The 4,843-nt window shown below is 43.9% G+C and overlaps 1 non-coding gene across 1 annotated transcript; it reads left to right on the top strand.

The window, feature by feature from the left end:
• Positions 1 to 1,212: 1,212 nt before the first annotated feature.
• Positions 1,213 to 1,351, top strand: LOC111590193 (small nucleolar RNA Z247). The gene has a single exon (XR_004852906.1). It is a non-coding gene; the product is annotated as a small nucleolar RNA Z247 (small nucleolar RNA).
• Positions 1,352 to 4,843: the final 3,492 nt, after the last annotated feature.

The raw sequence follows: 4,843 nt of genomic DNA, 5'->3' as shown, positions 1-4,843 counted from the left end.
ATAGGTTATGCCATTAAAATTTTATTCGAACCACATAGATCCTCATAAATACCATGTTATATTGGTCATTTGGAGGCTTTCCAAGTAAGGGACAATTTTGGATTGGCAAATCTCGCATGTGTGACGCTTGTGACAATTGTCGGTTCAAAATGGGTAACACAGAGGTTTCGTTACTCTACTGAAATAATATTAAAATAATTATCTATTAATGTAATATTAAAACAGTTAAATAATGTTGTGCATGACCAAGTCATACTATTTATGATTATTATTGAAGTATGCGACAGAGGACTAATAAGAACATAACGGTGTGGCACAGGTAGCCATGAATCGATAGTTGCGTGGAGGCTGCTTGGGCGTGGTGATCCACGGACATAGGTATAGGTGGGCACTGGTGGAGTCATTGGAGGGCTTGTTGTCAGCTACCAAAAATAAGTTAGATTTGGATGGTCTATTTGTAAAGCAAAACGCCTGTAACAGATAACGCAGAGTTAGTATATCAATCTTATCTCATATAGTCGGTTGTATTAGAGTTTATCTCGTGTAACCAACTCTGCTTGATTATCTGAAACAGACTCATGATTATCCAAATGTAAACCACGGCAATGGTTGTTATTGCCCATATATAAACATGCAGCACACCGGCCAGGGGCATCACGGTGTTTTCCAATCTCTTCCAACGCCTCTGATATTCTTTATGGTAATCAGAGCCAATCCATAAACACCAAAATCCACCAGAGAATCATCATGTCGAGCACTGCTGCAATTATCAATCCCCTCGTCGGTCAAGCTGTTTCTGAGAAACTGGCCAAGGGGAACTATCAACTCTGGAAGATGCAAGTCCTAGCCGCCGTCAGGGGTGTGCGCCTGGAGGGTTACCTCACGGGTGCTGCTGCAGCTCTGGCGACCACCATCAAGGACAAGGACGTCGACGTTCCCAATCCGGCATGGGAGGACTGGAAGACCACAGACCAACAGGTCCTAGGATTCTTGCTGTCATCCATGACCAAGGAAGCCCTCACCCAGGTAGCGGCATGCAAAACTGCCACAGAAACCTGGAAGGTCATCGAAACAATTTACTCCTCCATGACCAAGGCACGCTCCATCAACACAAGAATCGCCCTCGCCACCACCAAGAAAGGGGACCTCACAATTGCTGAATATGTCGGCAAGATGAGGGCCCTGGGAGATGAGATGGCAAACTCCGGCAAGCCGATCGACGACGACGAGCTCATTTCGTACATCATCACCGGCCTCGACTACGACTACAATCCGGTCATCACCTCCCTCGTCGCGCGAGCTGATCCGCTCACCATTGGGGAGGTGTACTCCCAACTGCTCAGTTATGAGCAACGGCTGGATCTCCTACGCGAGTCAGACTCCTACTCCGTCAACGCTGCCACCCGTGGAAGAGGAAGTTCCCGAGGAAGAAGCGGCAACCGTGGTGGAGGAAGTAGAGATTCTAGAGGCCGAGGACATGGCGGATCTCAGTCTCGCCAGATTGGCATCGGCAACAGAAACGCTCCACAACAAGACAGCAGGCCCAAGTGCCAGCTCTGTGGCAAAAGAGGACATCTGGTAATGAAGTGTTGGCATCGCTTTGACGAAAATTTTGTTCCCAATGAAAAATATGCAGGGGCAGCAGCCACATCATATGGAGCAGACTCAAACTGGTATGTAGATACTGGAGCCACAGATCACATCACCGGAGATCTTGAGAGGCTAGCAGTACATGACCAATACAGAGGCCATGATCAGATCCACACGGCAAGTGGTGCAGGTATGAACATTAGTCGCATTGGTTATTCAACTGTTCCAACTCATAACCGTGATCTTAAACTCAATAACATTCTTTATGTTCCTCAAGTTACAAAGAATCTTGTCTCAGTTCATAAACTAGCCACCGATAACTCAGCCTTTCTTGAATTTCATCCCAATTTCTTTGTGATCAAGGATCAGGCCACGAAGAGACCTCTGCTTAAAGGACGCTGCCACAAAGGGCTCTATCCTTTGCCATTGACATCATCCAAGCAAGCATATGGAGCCACTAGACCATCTATTGAAAAATGGCATAGTCGTCTAGGTCATCCCTCTGTTCCTATAGTAGAAAAAGTTATTCGTCGTTTTAATCTCCCTTGTTCTAGTGAGAAGAATAAACAGTCTGTTTGTGACGCCTATCAAAAGGCTAAGAGTCATCAGTTACCTTATCCCAAGTCAAGTCATGTGTCGAGTCATCCCTTAGAACTCGTTTTCTCTGATGTTTGGGGTCATGCACCCAACTCTATAGGAGGCAATAAATATTATGTCAGTTTTATCGATGATTATAGTAAATTTACTTGGATTTATCCTCTCAAATTCAAATCCGAAGTCTTTCAAAAGTTTGTTGAATTTCAGACTCTCGTTGAGCGTCTTTTCGATCGCAAAATAATAACCATGCAAACCGATTGGGGCGGAGAATATCAAAAACTTCATTCCTTCTTTGCTAAAGTTGGAATTAGCCATCATATCTCCTGTCCTTATGCACATCAACAGAATGGGTCGGCGGAGAGAAAACACCGCCATATTGTTGAAGTTGGTCTAGCCCTTCTTGCTCATGCTTCTATGCCCCTGAAATACTGGGATGACGCCTTCCTTGCAGCTATTTATTTGATCAACCGTACTCCTAGCAAAACCATAAATTATGAAACACCTTTGGAGCGTCTTTTTCACCAAAAACCAAATTACTCCTTTTTGTGCATTTTTGGTTGTGCTTGCTGGCCTAACCTTCGTCCCTATAATTCTCAAAAGCTTCAATTCCGCTCCCGTCAATGTGTCTTTCTAGGATATAGTAATTTTCACAAAGGTTTCAAATGTCTTGATCTTTCTTCAGGACGAGTCTATATTTCAAGGGATGTCATCTTTGATGAAACAATTTTTCCCTTCTCCTCTCTCCGCCCCAATGCTGGTCGTCGTCACCAACAAGAAATTTCCCTTCTTCCTCCATCCCTTCAACATTCTGATATTATCACCGGTTATGGGGGGCAACATGTGGATAATCATGTGCCTACATGTTCTACTAACACTACTAATCCATGTGCTTTGAGCTCTCCACCTGTGCAGGACACAGCCGGGTCAAATGATGCTTCCGGCCCAAGTACTGAGGCCGAGTCACCTATGCCAGCTCCTGTTGACGATGCTGCCCTGCCCGCCATGCAGTTGGATGAGAGCGCCATACACGATCCGCCTGCAGCCACGGACGCCCCGCCTCTTGGATCCTCTGCACCCGGGGGGGACCAACAGTAGTCGCAGCATATGGAACAGCGGCGCCCGAGTACACGTCTCCAACATGGAATCCGTAAGCCCAAAGTTTATACTGATGGCACTATCAAGTACAATTTTCTTACAACTTCTGGTGAACCACGAAACTTAGAAGACGCCTTGAGTGATAAAAACTGGAAAAATGCTATGGATGCTGAATTTATGGCACTAGAAAAGAATAGAACCTGGCACTTAGTTCCACCTCAAAAAGGCAGGAATATAATTGACTGTAAATGGGTTTATAAAATTAAAAGAAAACAAGATGGAAGCTTAGATAGATATAAAGCTCGCCTGGTTGCAAAAGGATTTAAACAAAGGTATGGTATTGATTATGAGGACAGTTTTAGCCCTGTGGTCAAGCCAACTACTATCAGGATTGTTCTCTCTATTGCTATCTCTAGGGGGTGGTCTCTTCGTCAATTGGATGTGCAAAATGCTTTTCTTCATGGAATCCTTGAAGAGGAAGTGTACATGAAACAACCTCCTGGATATGAGGACAAAGAGAAGCCAAGTTATGTTTGCAAACTAGACAAAGCTCTTTATGGTCTAAAACAAGCTCCTCGAGCCTGGTATGCAAGGTTGAGTAAGAAACTTTTTGATCTTGGTTTTAGAAGTTCCAAGGCCGACACTTCCCTATTTTTCTATAATAGCAAAGATGTGTCTATGTTTATCCTTATATATGTAGATGACATAATTGTGGCAAGCTCAAAGCAAGAAGCTGTTTCAGCACTACTGAAAAATCTGCAGGAAGAGTTTGCTCTAAAGGACTTAGGGAATCTTCACTACTTCCTTGGTATAGCGGTAAACAAGACACAAAACGGTATACTGTTAACACAGGAAAAATATGCAACTGATTTACTATGGAGGACAAACATGGCGAATTGTAAACCTGAGAGTACTCCGTTATCCACAAGTGAAAAATTACATCTTCATGAAGGTTCTCTACTTGGGCCAAATGATGCTACTCAGTATCGAAGTGTAGTTGGGGCCCTGCAGTATTTGACCTTAACAAGACCAGATATTGCATTTCCAGTAAACAAAGTGTGCCAATTTCTACATGCTCCAACCACATCTCACTGGACAGCAGTAAAAAGAATTTTGAGATATGTTAAATCTAGTATTAGTCTTGGGCTAAGCTTGTGCAAATCTTCCTCCTTTCTAGTGAGCGGATTTTCAGATGCAGACTGGGCAGGATGCCTCGATGACAGGAGATCCACCGGAGGTTTTGCTATCTTTCTTGGAAATAATTTAGTGTCATGGAATGCAAAGAAGCAAGCTACAGTATCTCGATCCAGCACTGAAGCAGAATATAAAGCTCTAGCTAATGCCACAGCTGAGATCATGTGGATTCAAACTCTCTTGAATGAACTGAAAGTTTCAAGCCCCTCAGACGCAAAACTTTGGGTAGACAATATGGGTGCCAAGTATTTATCATTTAATCCTGTCTTTCATGCCAGAACAAAACACATTGAGGTGGATTATCATTTTGTTAGGGAGCGTGTCGCCAGGAAATTACTGGACATTGACTATGTTCCCACAGGAGATC

Source organism: Zea mays, chromosome 9 (genome assembly GCF_902167145.1).
Source record: "Zea mays cultivar B73 chromosome 9, Zm-B73-REFERENCE-NAM-5.0, whole genome shotgun sequence".
NCBI classification, from domain to species: Eukaryota; Viridiplantae; Streptophyta; class Magnoliopsida; order Poales; family Poaceae; genus Zea; species Zea mays.
This window is presented reverse-complemented; position numbering and strand designations above follow the sequence as displayed.